The sequence below is a fragment of the Coturnix japonica genome, chromosome 1, assembly GCF_001577835.2.
Source record: "Coturnix japonica isolate 7356 chromosome 1, Coturnix japonica 2.1, whole genome shotgun sequence".
Lineage (NCBI taxonomy): Eukaryota > Metazoa > Chordata > Aves > Galliformes > Phasianidae > Coturnix > Coturnix japonica.
In genome coordinates, this window is record NC_029516.1 from 131,650,945 (window position 1) to 131,670,701 (window position 19,757).

Here is a 19,757-nt window from a genome sequence, read left to right on the forward strand (position 1 = left end):
ATCGTGTTTCTACCAAAAGTCTGCCTTGCAACTTCAATGCAGGTGTCTTAACTTGATGTATAAGCGAGTTTATCTTAGCTTGTCCCAGCACAACAAATGCTTGTGGTATGTACAGTGTCCTGGAGCATGTGCTTACTGACTTCTTGTGCTGCTGCTGTTAATGTAACGCTTGTCAAGATCATAGAATCATAGAATCACAGAATGGCCTGGGTTGAGAAGGACCACAATAATCATCCAGTTTCAACCCTCTGCAGTGTGCAGCATTGCCAACCACCAGACCAGGCTGCCCAGAGCCACATCCAGCCTAGCCTTGAACACCTCCAGGGATGGGGCATCCACAACCTCCTTGGGCAACCTGTTCCAGTGCATCACCACCCTCTGAGTGAAAAACTTCCTCCTACTATCCAACCTAAACTTACCTTGTCTTAGTTTAAAACCATTCCCCCTTGTCCTATCACTATCCATATAGTATTGTGTATAGGCTTGTCCATTGTGAGATACAAAATTCCCTCTGGGCCTTGGTCACAGATCCAACACATGCTCAGAAGTACAACAGCCTTGAGAAAAAAATGGGAGGTAGCCCCAGTGGCATTCAGGAGCCCTGTGTGCTTCATACGCTGCTGAGCTAACAGCTGCATGAGAGCCACTGTCCCTCTGTCCTTGTGGGATACCCTGGTAATTCAGGGCACAGACTCAGAAACCCAGAGGTGGGAACTGTAGACTTTGCTTGGCCTGAGCCTCTTGGGTCTTTGAGGCTTCTGCATCTCCAAAGCATAATCTTCAGGGTGGTTTTGGTGGGGATATTCACCAGAATTAAATGAAGTGGGCCAGTAGCATGGCAGTTCAGGGGCCAGAGAGAATGAAAAAAAGCTGGGGCTGGATGCAGGGGGTAATGTTTCTTCTGGAAAAAGGAAATCCCTGGTTTTATTTCCATTTCCAGGGAGTATTTCTGCATCTTATTCAACGACTATTTGTAGAAATTGCATAAGCACCCAGAGGAGCTGGGGACTCTGCTTCAGAGCCCCTGTTCTGTACTCGGGGTCTCACCATGAGGCGGGATCAGCTTGCTCTCACCACCCACTAGGCTGAGGCTCCAGCTCCTGCAGCTCACAGCCTGTTGTTTCAGAGTTGGTGCTTGAAGAGTTTGGCTGCTCCACAAAAGGAAACACTCTTCTTCTGCCTCCCCAAGGACACTCTTGCCCTCAGCTCTGTGACTACCAAGTGGATGTCTGCTCTGGACAGGCTGCTCGCTGTACCCAGCAATTCCTAACGCAGCCGCTCCTTGCGCAACGTCCAACTGTGAGTCTCCCTGTAGACCAGGGTTTTCTTTATTAATACATTTGCTAGCAAAAGTGCTCTTCTAACTGAAGCCTATGCATTGGCTGTACCCAGAGAATAATTTCCCAGTTTACAAGGTCTAAATGGCTACACTGCGGCCATGAAATGCCGCAAATGAAGTAGAGACTTCTTATACTGAGAGGAGCCTGAAGAAAGCAAGTCTTGCTGGTGTTCTCGCCAGCCAACATTCTTCTCAAAGCACTACATTTTGCAGAAAAGAACCATAATTACCTTTTTTAGCATTAAATTGAATTGGGTGGGAAACGCAGCCTAAGAATTATTAATCAAAGTTTCACTGTCAACAAGAGCTCGCTCTTGAAAATCACAAGCCTGAATTTTCTTTTTAACATAAATGCCAGGAATGAATAGGGTGAGTGAGCGCCGAACAACTTTCTTTTGGAAACATTGCCAGGATAGCAATGATGAGGATTTCTCCCCCACCTCCCTGCCAGGCCGAGAGATTAGCTAGATTTTTGTTTCTTCTGTCCTGGCAAGAAGGCCACATTGTACCACGAGTATGGAGCGTTCTGCGCTTTGGTTGATTTAACATGTATGCACTTTTGCAGCATAGTGATTTCCTCAAGCGGAGTTATGCAAGTAATTCACCGTGAGGCATTCATGCAGTGATTAAGTAAGTGCCTCTTCCCACAACCAGGTCATCTCCTGACAATCATTGCCTCTTTTTTTTTTTTTTTTTTTTTTTTTGCTTTTCCCCAGTTACTCAACAAATCCTTTTGCAATTACTTTTAAGCATTCTGCGTAGATAGCGAATTCACGCACGTGGCTTAATGCTTGCTGATGTTTGAGTAATATTCATAATAGATCAGAGAAGCTGCACGGTGTCGTCTCTGCGTCAGTGGGTGTAAATGTCCATACCTGTGAATTTAAAACTCTGTTTTCGTTTGTTTTTGGGCATGCACGTGTGTGTTCCTTGCTGCACATATTCATGTCAGCAAAGCTAGCTGTACTTGAATGGCGTGTCACGTCATGCAGGCACAGCAGCACAGCAGGGAAGCGAATCTGCATTTTTTAAATAGTTTTATGGAAAAGTCTCTGCTTCCATTCCTGGCAGTGAACGAAAGAGACGATCACAGCCTCCAGAGAATGTGAAGGCGCTCTGACACCGGGACACAGAGCCTGCGATCTGTGGAACAGGGCTGGTTTGGGTAGCACGGGGTGTTGAAGGAGCCTCTCTGTGCTGCATGTACCTGCATCTGGTCCTTAGACACCTGTGTGCCTGCAATGATGTTGTAAAAAACCCATGCAGAACCCATTCCCGTGGCTGAAAATGAAAAGTTAAAGGCTTGGCGCTGCTGGTGAGTGGGTGCAGATGGCGGCCCTGTTGTAGGCCTGGGGAGATGCCTGGCTGAGGCCTGCTGCCCTCGGTGGTATCCCCACCACTGTGTGTACCATGGTGAGCCCACCGCCAGCTGTGGGGCTCATCTAGGAGGAGCAGGATCCCCCAAATGAGAGACATTGCTGAGGACAGCAGGGTATAAGGAAGCTGTGGGGGCAGCAGGCCCAGGCTGCATGCTGAGGTGACAGCTTTATGCCACGAGGAAGGTGCAGCAGCCGCACTGCTTACCTGGACCTCCAATGGGCTGGTTAATTGGCTAATGGGGATTCCTGCACTGCAGTGTAATGGATGCGAGTGCAGCGATTACTTAACAGAGAGACGTGTAGATCTCGGGGAGATGGCTTTGCTGGGCTGCCAGAAGTAATGGCAACAAACCAGTTGGAGCTGCTGATGCTGTTGTCACGGCTTTACCAGAAAGGCTGCTTTTCCCTCCAGCTTTTCTTTTTTTTTTTTTCCTCTCAAGAGGCGATGAGCCTTTCCCTGGAACTGGTATTGAGGCAAACTTCTATCACGTATTAATATGCGTAATGTGCTGCTTTGTGACTGCTTGCTGGGGAGAACTGCCAGGCTCACACAAGGCTCGGGCTCTCTTACTGTAACTGTGGCTACTGTTGTTGGTAGCTGTTTCAGGCTTTCATTTGCCCATCCTGAGGGGACTGTAATAAAGACTGACCCCTGCTGTTAAATTGTTTGCATAATTCCTTCCTTTATTTTCCTTTTTTTTTTTTTTTTCTTTCTTTTTTCTTTTTTCTTTTCTGAGAATTTTTTTTTTTTTTTCTTTCTTTTTTCTTTTTTCTTTTCTGAGAAAGTTGATCTTATGCTGGGAGAAACATCAGCCCTGTGAAAGTTTTAACACCTAATCGTATCATAGCTGAAGGAGGCACGCAGCTTCCTTAAAGCCGAGTGTGTTCCTCATCTCTAATCCATCGCCTTGAAGTTTAGGGAAGAGATGGGTTTCCCACTTTGATTTATCTGGACTGTGCTTAATCCTGAATTTTGGAGAGGAGTTGATTTATTGTCCAGCATCAGGGAGGGGACATTAATTCCCCGCTTGCCACCCAGCATGCCCACTTGGAAAGAAAGAAGCCTCCTCTGCTGTAGGTAGGATCAAAACCAATGCGAACAAGCTAAACTGAAGTGCATGTGTCCAGGCAGCTCTTCTGGAAAACCCAACTCTTCTGCTATTTAACCCTGCTGTTGCCTGGAAGCTCTAGAAATGCCCTACTTTTTACCCCAGAGCTTACCCAGGTGTGTAGAGCCACACTATGTATCTCCAAAGCTGACAAGACTGGGCCATGTGGTGCCTCAATCCCACCTAAGTCTCTCTGGCATGGAGAAACCATGGAGAAACATTGTGGAGAGGCTTGGTGGGCCCCACTAGCCATGCTCAGAGCCTCTGCATACATAAGCAGTGTCTGTTCCATCTGTGTAGACACACACAGGTGTACACCTGCAAAGCAAAGGGGAAAGGGGAGGAGGAGGGTCCCAACACCTTCACACAGCCTGGGGCAGAGGAAGCACTCAGCCTGTGAGCCGGGCCCTCTCTGGGCTGCAGGACTTTGAGCCCACATTTACTGCCTTCTTGGAAGAGTGTCAAGGGGGTGAAGGGTGCCCAGGGTGCCTGGGAAGAAAGACATTCCCCACTTGGGTGCCCTTACTGAACAACCTTTCCTAGAAACATGGTGCAAAAGAGAGAAGAGAAAGCTGGAGGCCACGAGCACTCATCTAGGTGGAGAAGTATGTGACTGTGCCTGCAGTTAGCACACAAGAGTCTCTGGATAGCAAAAGTCAGGGGAGTGAGGAGTGAGCCCAGGCCTTCCCACTCCCTGCTGACTGTCCTCAATACAAGATTTCGGAGTCAAGCACACACTCCCTCACACTCCCCCCCCACTCCCTCCCGGCCTCATGAGTCTTTAAATTCCTTGCTGCAGAGTGGAGCAGTTTCAAAGCGGGGGTGGAGGATCCTCCACCCAAGGTAGCCTCCAGCCTGGTGGTTAGGGCACTCTCATGGGATGTGGGAGACATGGGTTTGAACCCCTCAGGCTGAGGCGGGAAAGGAACTCAGGCCTCCCACTTCCTCAGCATATACTTTGAATACCAAGGCATTATATAATAAAAGCTATCACCACCTTTTCTTCTTCCTGCTTTGTTTTTAAAAGACTGATCTGTGTGGAGTCTTTTGAAAGAAAGGGCGTAGGTACCAATCTCCAGGAGAAGATTTCAGACAATGGATCCCAAGCAGACAGGATTGCCTCACTCCAGCCTCAAGGAGCTTTTAGTGCAAGAGAGAATTGCAGATACACCCTCGTCCTCCGCTTTTCCTAGTGCTTGAATGTAAGCAGCTGCGTGCTCCCTTCAGGAAGATCCCACTTTATATTGTCAGCTCCTTTAGGTTCAACACCGAAACAACCAATCTCCACCACGAACTATGCAGGGAGACTGAGTGCAGCTCACAAACTGCTGGTGGCGAGGGACCTAGAAATCAAGGATTCGGTGCCTAAACCTCTCCTGAATCTAACCCTACTTTCTCTAGTTAAACCCAGTTGTCAAATCCAGACAAAACTACTTGACCTTTGAGAAAATGCTGGGGATGGAGGCTAGATCAAGTAGGATGCATTTGTATAATTGCACAAGCAGGTGAGACAATTTTAAACTCTTTCAGACTAAAACAAACCTCTACAAGAAGCCTTAATCATTGCACCCTATGAAGACTCATTTGAAACAGTATATCTGGGTAATCAATTCCGATGTAGCTCTTTTGCTGTAAAAGCCCAGAGAGTCAGTCCCAGGTGTCTCTTTGATGCAGAGTCACACAAAGATTCAAGTTTCCATTGCTCTGATCAAGCAAAATGTCCCCTGTCCTAACTGAGGGGGGAAGTTTTTGCTTCCCGGAGCGTAAATGTGTTGCACACGGTGCCTATTAATCAATCAAGGTTGGATTAGCATCCAGTCTTCTAACTTGCACTCAGTGGTGGGATTATACAAATTAAGTTTAAACCTTGAAAAATCTGTGTGTAACCTGTTTTTAAAACATTCGATCTATGGAAATCTGTTATTTCCCCCTCATTTTCTAGGCAGAAACCTCACTCTAGAGGGGATGAGGCCAGCTCAGCAGTTGAGTCTTCATGAAAGATTGAAGTCTTTGGCTTATTGCAGCAGATACTGTAAATCAAAGGAGATCAGGCAACCAGAATAAAGAAGGGATGTCACTGTCCTTGCCACAGTTCTGCCAAGAGAGGTCCCCAAAGCAGGGAGAAAGACCCCCCTGGAGCCCCTTCGTTCATATTCTCATTATTATTATTGTCAATGGACTGATCGCCTGCATCTGGAGAGGTTCATTTTCAGGCGCTGGTTCCTGTCACTTTTCCCTGTAAGCACTTTTCAGTGTTGATTGCTTCTATGTGAGGGAGACCAGCTCTCGTAGGGGAGAATGAGGTTTTCTCCTTTCTTGGAGGCAGCTAAGAAAGCTGAAAAGCATTAAATAGATTTTTCCCAGAATATCCTGAAAGGCTAATGTACATTTGAGGAAGTCCAACTGCAGTAGAAGTGTCTAATTACCCTGGATGTGGACCAACTGCCCAGATATGATACTGCATGGACCCTCGGGTAGTTTTTGCCAGGTGTTGTGATGAGATGCTTCTCTGATACCATCAGAAGATGCTCATCACCATGAAATAAAAGAAAGGAGGTATTATAGAGGATCATTTCAATACCTGACACTCTAACACTTGGATAATTGTATTTGTTCATTAAGATAAGGATCATCATTCAGCTTCTCCTACATTTAGGTCAGCCTTCCAGTACATTTGCATTTGCAAGGGAGAGCTGCTGTAATGATGGAGAATGAAACTGCCACGCATTGCATCATGACTTCTGTGTTAATATCACTTACACATGATAAAATGCAAATAGTATTGACAGTCAGTGCACAATCATGCTTAATCCCTTAAGCCCACACACATACATGTGTTAAAACTGATCATCTCCCTAGCAGTAAACACAATTCAGATCAGTGCCTTACTCTGTCCTACTGAGAACATTCATTCTGCCTGGACTCAAAGATAATTCAGTTCTATCCCTCAGCCAAGCACATGGGCTGCCAGAGGTTTGGAAGGGATATAGTTCTTGTAGGTACCCTCACTTACTGCTGCTCACGGGAATATGACAATGCCATGAGACCTTATTGTAAACACCCACGTGCTGAATAGACCCATGTTCTATACAGGCGTTCAGAGAACACGTGTAGTGGCAGTTCACTCTTATTCTACACTCTGGGTATCAAAAACTCCCTTGTCCTGCTTTTGTGGATGCTCAGAATTTGGAAATGAGTGTATCAGCTAAATGGTAGCTAGCATCAAGTTTCAAACTTCTCTTCCATTTGGTGTTTCTACTGACAGAAGGATATTGACATTTTATTTACACTTTTCATTTACACTCTTAGTGTAAACTAACTAGCTTTAGTTCAGGACTGCTGAAGTATTCACTCTGGAAACTTCCTATTTTTCAGTGCTAATGGAAAAACATTGCCTTGGGTTTTAAAGATTGGAAAAAAATGCAGCTGTCCAGAGATACCAAGAAGTTGTGTAGGATGTGGTCCTTGGAGTGGCAGCCACTGGTGAGGAAACCCTGGCATGAGGTTGGGTAGGTCAGGGATTTCCACAGGCTCTTTTCTCCTTTGACTACATAAGCTGTTCTTTCAAGAGGGCTGCTTCAAAAAGTGTGTAGCACTTATTTCATGATGCCTACCAGATGAATCTCACCATGCAGCCAAAGACTTTTAACATCCAACGTCTGCTTGGCAGATGAGGGATGTGTCCTGTTGTCTCACTAGCCAAGCCTGATGGTTGCAGTTCTTTTCGGGGTGCTTTTCAGGATACAGAGGTGCCCCCTGGATGCTTCTTTGCCCATTCAAGACCAGCAAATCTATTCCTACTCTCACCTGAAAACACGTCATATTCCCACAGCAGCTGCAAAGTGAAAACTTGCAGAGCAAATATTATTCAGCAATTATTACACTCCCAGTATTTTAGGAGCTGGGAAGAGGAGTATGTGCCAACAGTGCATGTTAGAAAGCAAAGGACCTTCCACCCAGAGTGCAAAAGAACACGAACCCAAGGGAAGCATTTCCTCTGACCCAGCAAGTCAGCCTACCGCAAGAGTTTGAACCGAGGACCTGAAGAGAAATTGCCTTCTAATAGCAGCTGAATGCGGGCTCCTCCCAGCTGGACGACGTGCTCAATTTGGGGATTATGCATGTTAGATCCTTGTTCCGATATTTTCACTCAGGCAAAACCTTGGCTCCGTTCATTCCAGTGAAGTCAAACTTGGGTGAATCAGCCTCCCTCAGACCATCCAGCCTGATTCAAACGCTAGGAATCCAGCCTTTCATTACTGCAGAATAACTAAAGCAAGCTCCAGCAGAGGTGTCTCCTTTCATCTCAGCCTGGCAAACATTTTTCTACACAACCAATGATCTGCTGAAGCCTCGGTGTGTGCTCTGAATGACTGGATGTTTAAGAGTGGGCCTGTGCACCTGGGGTGAGCCCGTACCCCACACACAGGACTCTGAGGCTGTGTCCACACCAGTGCTGATGATTCTCAGGAGTGAGGCAGCCTCAGGTTGATTTTAACAAGCCTCGTTCTCTGAGCTTCAGAGGCCATAATGCTTTGGTGAGCTTGTTTTCTTTCCTCAGGTTCAATGGGGCTGGAGTGAAGTATCCCCATGCTGCACCCTCTGCATCTTCCTCCTATGACTGGATGGAGCTGAAGGGCTGAAGCCCCACTCCAAGCCATCATATCCCAGGCACCAATTTTTTTTACCTACATTTTGTTTAATTCTCTGGACTCATCTCCAGCAAAGACTCACTTGCAGACAAAGAAGGCTAACAGGCTATTTGCCTAAATTCTCATGGATGAGAAAATTAACACCCCCCTCTCTCATTTTTTTTCTTTCTTTCTTTTTTTTTTTTTTTTTTTTTTTGTTTTTCTGGTGTTAGTCATGGAATTCTTTTGTCATTGCTTTTCATTTTTTTGTGTTGGTTTCGGGTTCTTGCTCGTTTGTTTTTTCTTGCTGCTGTTTGTGTCTTTTTCATTATTGTTCGGGGGCGCTTCATGGTGTGGTTTTTGGGTTCGTGGGTGTAGATGTCTATCCCTTTGCTTTTTTGCCTGTTTTTTCGTTTGTTTTTGGTCTTGGGGTTTTTTGTTTCTTTCTTGCTTTCATTAGTCACTGCAGATAGGATTTGGCTGCCTAGGCAGTGGTTTCTTTGGGGCACAGGATTAAAAATTCAAGCTCCCCTATAAATTAAGCCTCCTTCTTTATCCATTTCTTTATGCTCCATCCGTGATCTCTCAGGATTTTTCCATTGCAGGATGGGGAAGTGAAAACTTGGGGAAAAAATTACTTACTCGTAATTGACTTTGATATGTTGCTGCTTGGTTTTTGTCGTGCTTTTTTTTGTCGGTGCTTGTTTGTGTTTCGTTTGTGTGTGTGTTGTTTTTAGAGGTTTGTTTGCCTTGGGTGCTGTTTTGGCTTTGCTGTGGGTGCTTCATTTGCGTGGGTGCTGGTGACAAGTTCGCGGTTTGGCGGTGCTGTTGTGTTGGTGGAGTTGGGGGTTGTTTTGTAGGCCTGTGTCTGTGGGTTTCTGCGGCCTGTTGCCTTTGTTGGTCTCCTTCCCGGTGTGTGTGCGTTGTTTCTTTGCCCTGCCTTTGTGGGTGTTCTTTTTTGGGGGCCGGATCCCGGAGGTGGGTGTCGTTGCTTGGGCCTTTCTGTTCTAGTGAGTTTGTTGGTTTGGTTGGCCTTTTCTGCATGCTTGTGTTTGTTTTTTTTGCTGCTGGGAGGGTGTAGCGTTCTCACTTCTTGCCTTTGCCTTCACTGTTCTGGTTGGTTGGCTGGTGTGGCTTCCTGCGGTGGATTTTGATGTTTGGGCTTGGCGTGATTGCTTCCCATCGTGCCGTGTATCTCTCGGGGAGATTGGTTTTGTTGTGTGCTCGCTCTGGCAGGAGCCCCGTTTGTGCTGCTGGTGCTTTTGTCGCGGCTTTACGTGTTTGTTTGCTTTTTCCTTTCGTTTTTCTTTTTTTTTTTTTCCTGTCATGTGGCGCTTTTCCTTTCTGTGGCCCTGTTTTTTTTTCCTGCTTGTGTGTGTTTTTATTTTTCTTATTGTGCTGCTTTGTGTTTGCTTGCTGTGGGGTAGTGCCTGGTTCGCTCAAGGCTGTGTTTGTGTTGTTGTGCTTTTGGCTATTGTTGTTTGTTGGTTTTTCCGTTTTTTGTTTTGTCTTCGTGGGTGTGCTTTCCTACCTTCTTGTGGGTGGTGTTGGATTTTTTTTGTCATTGTTTCCTTTTTTTTCCTTTTTTTTTTTTTTTTCTTTCTTTTTTTTTTTTTCTTTTTTGATCTGGTTTTTGTTGTTCTGTTTGTTCTCTCTGTGCTGTGCTGGTTTTAACCCTTCTTGGTATCATTGCTTGAGGTTGCGCGGCGTTTCTTTAGCTTGGATTGTTTTCCTCGTTTTTTGTCCTTCGTCTTGCTGTTTTGGTTTTGGCTGGGTTTCGCTCTTTGTTTTATGTGGTCTGTGTTTTGTCGTTACTTTTGGAGTGGGGTTGGTTTCTTTTGTTGCTTGAGGGATGGGACATTCTTTTTCCGCTTGCGATGGGTCTTTCCTTCTTGGCTTTAAAGTCGCTTTTTTTGCTGTATGTAGGATGCTTCTTTATGCTTGCACGTTGTACTTGTGTTCATTTTTTCATGTGGTTCTTTTGGGCCCTTCAATTTTTCTGTTCTTTAGCCCTGCTGTTTCTTTACCTCAATATTTGTGTGGTGGTGATGAGTACCGGTCATACTGGTGTTACAGCATCACTCTTGTGTGAAAATACCTGGATTTGAAAACAGGTGGAATCCTATAAAGTCTGAAAAATGAAAATGTTTCAGCAGGTGTACCTCAGGTATGTCTGTACATTGATTGGGCTCACCTGAGAGTGTTTCATTGTCTCCCAGTGAATTTATTTTCCTTTGGTCAATGGATGCACAACACATGAGGTTTAGAACAGGCCCTGGAGGAGTCTATCATCTCCACAGCCTTTGAGGACTCAGAAACGCTGGTGCCATCTTCACCACCACACCTTATTTCCCTCAGTGTGTCCAGGAACCAAATTGGTAGCTCAGGCAGCAGCTCATCCCTCAAAACCTTCACAGCAAAACCTCGCTGTTTTGGGCCAGCCTGCAGCAAGTCAGGGTCACATTATACTGTCAATCTTTATTCTCTCTGTATTTGACACCAGAAGGTTATAATGCTTATCATAATCTCTCCTTACACTGTTGTGACTGTCAAAATGCTGTTGGCCACATGCTGATGTGTCTTGGCATTCAACGTGAGTGTGGACAGAAGAAGGGTTATCAGCCAAAGGAGAGGAGCAGAAAAGCAGACATCATGCAAAAAGTAAGGCCACAGTTTACCTTCTATCAACGTAAGGAATTAAATTTACACATGAATTCCTTTAAGTTGCAATGCCCACCTTCCTGTCCAGAGGGAGATGATGAAATAAAAATTGAGTAAGTCTCAGCTGTCTTCCCATTTCCTTTCTCCTAGATTCTAGAGACCCAGAGCAGACCCTCAAGGGAGCTTTACGAATGTCTTCTTCACTATGACAGTCCTGCTATGAGCACCGTGGCATTTTTGAGGGGATACAGAGTATGCTTTGTGCCACACAATTGTTTCTTGCTTTCTTTTATGCTTTCTTTCAAAGACTCCTGTGTGAATATCTCCGAGTTGTGTCAAACTTCTTCACGTACCAGGGGAAGCTGGAATTGGAAACTTCAGTCACAGTGAGAAGCCACTTGTTTTTGATTTTGTAGATGCTGCTAATGGAACGTACAATCATAATCATGCATGTATGCCCATGTAGATCTGGTAATCCATTTCCAGTGGCATACACCTTGTCTTTTTGGAAGCCTGTGGAAAACCAGGGGAGTTTATGCCGCTTAATTTACACTGTAGTTTTTAATGCTGTGGAAAACTCATTAAGGGATGGGATTCTTCTTCATACAATGCACCTATCAGGAGAGCATCTGAAACCTGTTCTGCCAGAGTTCAGGGAGCATTTGGACACTGCTCTCAGACACAGGGTTTGGATTTTGGGTGGTGCTGTGTGGAGCCTGGAGTTGGACTCCATGACCCTTGCAGGTCCCTTCCAACTTGAGATATTCTGTGCATTTGTGATCTTATGATTTATGTAGCTACCAACTGCCAGATGAAAACATTACAGCTGTGACACCTAGCAGCATCTCATGGGCTGGGTGATAGGACACATGGCTGCAGGAAGCTTGAGGATCGTCTGGGAACAAGTGGGCCACTCTACTGTGTACAGAATAACACTAGACAGCTAGACTTGCAGCCACAAATTGTTTTGGAGATCTGGTGACAGGGGACTTTTTATTTGTCAAAGACAAAGGAGGAATGCAAGTAAGAAAGCCACCAGAGTTCATCTGCATCATATTTCAGTGTAAATACTAGAAATTATTTCACCACATAGAGAGGAAGTCAAGCTACATGGCAAAAACCAGCTGGTATATGTAGAAAGAACGATTATTTTAAGTTTGTGGAGACAAACAATGGAAAACGTAAAGAAAAAATAGCAAATCCACGGAATACCAAAACAAGAGTTGTACCTTGATTAAATAGAATAAATGTACTGGAGGGGAAAATATGCAATTTCCTGCTCAATTTACTCCCAGGAAGTTAGCTGGCAAAACAATGGCGAAAACTAGAGCACTTCTGGAGGAACACGTATTGTGGCACATGGGATGTCACCAGGCAGGCATATTTGGCTTACAGAAACAAAACCAACAGGCTGCAGAGCCCGTTTCCTTTCTGATACTGTGTCATCATGAAGGAAATTACCAGAGATTTGCCAGTTTTGTGATGGCTTAAGACAAGCCCTAGAACCAAACACAAGGTAGAACCCCTGCTGATGGTACTCAGGTGAGGACCACTGCTGAGACAGACCACACTGCTGAAACCACTGTGTCTGTGGGAATACAGTGGTGTCAGCAGGAGCAGTTCAGCCAAAATGGAAGATGTGCAAAGTAAAAGAATTGCAGAAGATGCAAGAACATGTTACCATCTGAGGGGAGTGGGTGTTTGAGACAGAGCAGCAGGACGGGGCACATCCCAAGACCCTACTGCTTCAGGAAAAGTAAAGAAAAATCACTCTTGAAGGATGGGAGGTGAAATAAAAATATGCATGCTGCGGACACAGATAGCGCTGCAGACTGTGAGACTGGGATAGCCAGTTTAGAAATACTCATCTTGCGCAAGATGGATAGAAATATAATCTGGTTAACACCCTGGGTAGTGGGGAGAAACTGAAGATGAAGCTGGATATGGGATCATCACACAGCGGCTGTCATCCTGCTTTGGCAGTATTAAAAAATCCCTTGGTGGCATTGTGCTAATGCAGACATCACTGTGACTAAAGATTTAAAACTCCAGAAAGATGGAAAAAAGACGGGACTGGATCAGGGTATCTGCAAATTATCATAGGGGGATACCCCCAGCACTGTGACAACAGAATAAAACTGTGACATTGAGCTAGACCGAAGATGTCCTGTCTGCCCAGCACCTGAGTGTGTATGTCCCCTTTAAAACCAGACTTGGCCTACTCTGCAATGCCTCTTGGAGGAGTTTTGCCAACCCAGGCAACTTTGTTGAGGTGAGGATTTGGGCATATGCCTCTCTGCAGACCTCAGGTAGACACCTGAAGTCAGGCAGCATGAATATGGACCCAGCTATGTGAAGTATTCGAGGAGAGGATCACCGAATCCTGAGGAACGTGAGTCACCCTTTCACATTTGGCACTCTCGGTCTCACCACAAGAGCGTGCTTCAGCACATAGCAGAGAGGCTTTCATGCTTTCATGTCTCAGGTTATGGCAGATGGTTGCAAAAGTCTGTCACGGATATTATCTCAATTTCTATATAGCAATTTCTGGCCACACCAAAGTGGTTGGTTTTCAAAATGGTTATGGTAATAATTTACCGGGTTACTAATTAGCCTATTAATTTTGAAATGGTTCAGAACAAGGTTGAAAAATGATGATTCACATGTATTGTTTATCAAAAAAGATTCCAGAGAGGACAACTGCTTATTACAAGTATATCACATTAGGAAATCAGCAGCAGCAGAAGAAATGAAAAACCACAGAAAATAATAAAAAAAAATGGGGAGCACTTAATCTACCAGCGTAACAGACCACATTATGTGTTCAGAAAATTAATGTGAATGATATGAAAACAAAATATATCCCTAGCATTCATGAAGTGTTGTAAGAAGTAGTAAACTTATGCCTCTCATCTTCTGCGCTTACCGTCAATTATGTTTCTTTTGTCTCCTGGTGGATGATTATACACAACTGCCTTAAAAGAAAAGGTCACGTCCCCTGTTAGTCTCCAGTCCTGGTGTAGTGCTTTGCTGTAGCACCAGTTCTCCCTCCGATTCCTAAGTGATTACAGTCACCTCTTTCAAAGTCAAATTCATGGACAACCTCCAGGAATTAGGGCTATGGGAAGGCTTTGGTGTTAGGACCAATGAAGGGTGGGGGTGGTGATGCTGGAAAGCTGATGATGGCTGTTTATCAACTGCTGTACTCGTGACAATAAAGGCTCCTCACTGTGTTTGCTAGGGAAAATGCTATTATTCAGGGTAAATACTACTATTTAGTATAGTGTATTTAGTAAATAAATAAACCCTATTTAGTAGAGATGAGGAGCACTTGTCCAGCTTGTACCATGAGCAGGTGGCCCATCACCTGCCCTGAGAAGGCTGCGCATAAACTGCTGACCTCCCTGTGCCTGTGGTGCTTCTTTGAGGTGCCCAGAAAGCCATCTTTAATAGCTGTTGACTTCTGCTGGGAAGCGGTGCTATGGCAAAGGCGTTAAAGGGCTCTGCTTGGATAAACTGATTGTCGCTGAGTGCGCCTCTGGTGTGAGCTGCCCCTGCTGCTCAAACGTTGCTGGTTGTGCTGCAAGGGGTAGCACAAAACCCAGCCTGACTCCCAGGCCCAGTTTCCCAGCCCTGTAAGTGCAGTCTAATTTACATTCCTCCTGAGTTAGTATGCTCCAGTTCAGCCTTGAATCCTTCTTGAAAATCCTGGACTGATTCATTTTCCCCCTGAAGAAGCTCCTCATAAACTCTGGCTCACCCCACATACATACATTTCATTTTAATTAAAAAATACCTTGCTGGCATGACAAGCTATACAAGTTTTGCTAAAATATTAAATAATTTTTAAAAAGACCTCAGAACCCTCAGGACTCTGTCATAGAGAGATACAATACATCAAACATCTGTCCAGAGCAGAACTGAGGATAGTCGCAGCATTTGGAGTTATAACTTCTTCCCATTCATCATTGTGACTCGTTTCTGATGTGGAGGCAGGTTCCTTTCCAGCACGATCTCAGGCCATCCTTTTCTCCTATAGCTGTGCACAGGTTTTCCTCAACATTTTTTTTTCATTACCGGAGAGTTTTTTACTACTTTTAAATTATTAGCATTTATTTATTTATTTTTAGAAAACCTCTTCCTCACATTTCCACCCATTTTGGGCATAGAAATAGGATGCATTTCTCCATTTCCATTCTCCCCCTGTCACATTAGTTTGCTCGGTGATTTCTTTTCAGTTCTGCACTGTGCTTTGCCTCTTCCAATTTCCACTCCTAGTTTACAGTCATTGATTCTTTATATGCCGAGGATCTGCTCTAGGCTGGCACATTTCACCCTGTGAAGCTATCCATTAGCCTCAAAGCGCTATTTAAAGCTCTTCAGCAAGTCCATCTTTGGGGCTGTAAGACAGCTGTTGCAGTGACCTGTTTATAGTTTTGATTTTTGGTTAGGCAACAAGCTTCTGCTCTGCATACACCCTTCCTGCCCCAGAGCAGGAGGAGGATGTATAGCTCACAGAAACCTGTGCAAAGTGTCGGGAGATGTGTAAGCAAAACCCTGGGAAATTCAGAACAATGAGGTGGAGCACAGGTACCACCTCTGGTATGCGGTCAGGCAACTCCAGCTGCTGGGGTTCTTAGCCAGCATCTTTTTTGGGTGTTGGGATGAGCAAGAGCAAGCATACCATAATATAGCACAACATGGGGACGCTTCACAGGAGCACAGTTCATAAGTTTTGTTGGGTGTTGATGTTGTCATGCATTTGTTGTTGTGGTCCTCTGCTGCTGTACCCAAATTTTTAGGCCACCTATGGCATTTGCTGGTGCGCTGGACACACAGGGCTGAAACAGGAGTAGCGCAGTTATGTCAGTGCATATTCCACTTGAGTGACACAGTGGTACCTCTCAGCCCAGCTCTGTGCTATGCCACTCTCTGCTCCATCACTGCCTTATCCAGCCTGGCCTCATCCATTTGCCTTCCACATCCCTGTAGGCATTTATAAACATTAATCACATCCCCTCTCAGTCTTCTTTTTCCCAGGCTGAACAGACCCAGGTTACTCAGCCTTTCCTCATACTGGAGATGCTCCAGGCCCTTTGTCATCTTTGTGGCCTTCCGCTGGACTCCTTTTAGAAGATCCCAATCTTTTTGAACTTGGGAGCCCAGAACTGGACACAGTCATCTGAGTGTGACCTTACCAGAGCAAACTAGAGGGGAAGATCACCTTCCTTGACCTGCTGGCCACACTCTTTTTAATGTCCTCAGCAAACTTATTCTGATAGCAGCGTTGATGTATGTTCTTAACTAATATTATAATTCCTTTTGGAAGGTGTCTTGCAGTGACAGGAGTGCATTTCTTGGCTATGCAAATTCCTTTGCTCTTCACCCACATGCTTAACTTCAAGAGCAAGCCAGCCACACAGCAGAGTCATTCTACCTCTGAGCCATTTTGCTGAAGTTTCCAAAAGTGTGATCTAATAGATTTAATATTTAGAGTTATTTGTACAGCACTTAATACTTAAATGTTCCCATATAGCAATTAACATGGTATGCAGTAGTTCAGCAAAACAAAGTACAGCTAGTCTGCTTAGAGGAGGAAAGGCAGCAAAGCAATGTCACCAATGTCACCTCATTTCTCACGTGTCTTTACAGAGGAAAAAAAAAGTAGCAACAGGCAAAGGTAGCATTATGTACTGTCTTAAATTGTGATCATCCCTGTATATGTTGAAGAAGACAGTAAGAAATTGCAATGTGGCATAGCCACAACCATCTTCTGTCCCCATCCTTAGCTGATACTGATACCTCATCTAGTGTCTGGCAACCCTCCTCATGCCAGGGAGGCTGATACTTGATGATCTTTGTGGTCCCTTCCAATCCAGGCCATTCAATGATTCTGGGCATCTCTCACCCCTTGGCCCTTTTCTGTGTCCTCGGTCATATCCCTGGGATATTGGAGCCCCATGAGGAGGTGGGCACACCCCTGCCAGCTCAGCACCTCACAGCAGCTGCCCATAAGCTGACTTGGCCTCTACACAGCCTGCCCAGCCATGTCCCATGTCTCTATCTGGCTCCTCCGTAAAGGCCTCTGCAGTTTCCCTGTACAAAAAGTCTCCTTGTGTTTGGGTAATTTAGGAACATGATTTTAATTATTATTATTTTTTTAGTTAATGTAGCATGACTCTCAATGCTCATGCCATTCATATTAATAGTAGCCCATTTTTTAATCCTCTCTTCCTAGCCTCAGTGGTATCTGTGGCTTAAGGACCCACACATTAATTATAGTTTGTGTAATAAAGTGTTTCCTTTAGAAACAACTCCTTAATTTATACAGCAGAAATTGTCTACAAGGCATCATTTCATTTACCTCACCTATTATTCATTTCTTCTCAGAACCAGTGTCCCAATTTTTTTTTCAGTCTATTTGCAACAAGCTTCCATCCTCTCCCTTCATACCTGATTTGAAGCCAAGGGTGAACCCTGTGCACAACCACTTTGTGGTGTGCTTCCAAGGTACAGTTTCAGCTTTATATCCTGAGCAGCCCTGAAGTCAGCTCTCGTTTGTTGGTGCCATTTCTTTGCACTGCTGGAATCCAGGCAGTCTGTTGGTGGGATGGTGATGGTCACATCTCATAGCTGACAAAATGAATAAAAGCACATGCCTACTGCTTTTTCCTAAGGGAAGGGCAAGGAATTTGCCTTGTTTCCAGCTTTACATTCCTATTCTGAGACCTTCCCAGAGTTACTCTGATGTTGGTGAAATAGAAACTACTGAGAGGAACTGATCCACTCTTTAGGTCCAGAACTTCAATGCTGTGTCTGCGGCAATCCCCACACTGTGCTGTGTGGGCTCGGTGGGCATTAAAGACCATATGGCAGACCTGCTAGTTCTGCTGCCCCTTTACAGTCTGACATTGTTACTGTCTTCTGTGGTGTGATTTTCATTCTTTTACCTTTTAACATCAGTATTTCCAATTAAATCAGTTTTGCACAGAATAGCCATAGAAATATATTGATACTGCAGGTATTTAAGCTGTGATGCTCCCATCCAGATGTGATTTTCAAAAATGTAATTTGATGCAATTTAGTGTTGATTTCAGAGGGGTCTCTTAGCTTTCGAGGAGCTTGATGTGTGTGACATTGTGAGTACATAGATCTGAATTTGTATCACTACAGCACTCATGATGCCTTATGAATGTCTTTATAGATAGTTCATAGGGAGATGTGTGTAGAAAAAAAATAAGAACCTTGCATCATGGTAAGGTTGGAAAAGACCATAAGCATAAACTCATTCCCACTATGCCCACTGACCATGCCCCTCCGTGCCACATCTACACATTTCCTGCATGCCTCCACCACCTCCCTGGGCAACTTGTTCCAATACCTACCTGACCACTCTTTCTGAGAATTAATTCTTTCTAATATCCAACCTGAACCTTCCCTGGCACAACGTAAAGCAATTCCCTCTTGTCCTATCGCTGTTACCTGGGAGAAGAGATTGACCCCCACCTTGCCATAACCTCCTTTCAGGTCATTTTAGAGAGCAATAATGTCTCCCTCAAACCTCCTCTTCTCCAGACTAAGCAATCCCAGTTCCTTCAGCCTCTCCCCATAAGGTTCATGCTCCAGCCCCTTCACAATGATGGGAATTCATTACGCTCTCTCCTGTTCCCAGGTGAGGGTTCTTGTGGGACAAATAAAAGAATACACACAACACATTCCTCCCACTGTACTGACAGTCCTCAGCTGAAACAAGAGCAGAATGAGGTCGCTGGGTGCCTCCTGTGGGCTACAGGGTTACAGCGTGGGAGCTCTGCCTGTGTAACCCCAAACAGCCCATTTTGTGAGCCTGCTCCTGCTCAGCATGCTGTACCTGGGTACTGCAGATAGAGGAAACTTCCATCAGGGGTCTCTGGCTAGCAGATGATCTTTGTATACTGTGTGCATGATGTGCAGGAGAGGCTCAAGGCAGGTTTGAGCCTTTCCCTCTTCACTGTGGCAAGGGGTGAGCTGGCAGGTTGGAGTGTGCACTGCCTGGGAACAAAACTTCAAGCAGTGACTGCAAAGAGGCTGTTCTGGAGACAGGGACAACAGAGCTGAGTCCAGTAAACATCAGAAACACTCATAGCCATTCCCCTTCCTGTTTATACACTCTCTTTAAGTACTGGAAGGCCACAACGAGGTCTCCCCAGAGCCTTCTCTTCTCCAAGCTAAACAATCCCAGTTCCCCCCACCTTTCCTCATAGGAGAGGTGCTCCAGCCCTCTGATCACCTTAGTGGCCCTCCTCTGGACCTGCTCTCAGAGCTCCTTGTCCTTCCTGTACTGGCTGCCCCAGGCCTGGATGCAGTACTGCAGATGGGGCTCCCAACTTTTGGGTTACATGGGCAAATTATGTATACTGTATGTAGTATGTGTACTCCTGTTACTGGGCTACCTGTGACAGAAAGTAGGCACATTCGTGCACATTCGACAGATTTGTTGCATATATTGCACTGCTCAACATCACCTTCTTGTAGATGCACACTGTATAGTCCCTGTACACAAGGCTGCTTTGGTGCTGCGTGCTGTCAGACAGGCATTCTGTCAGTGTGTGCAGCTCTCAGCACGGAGCTGCTTCCTCCAAGCACTTCATGTGCAGAG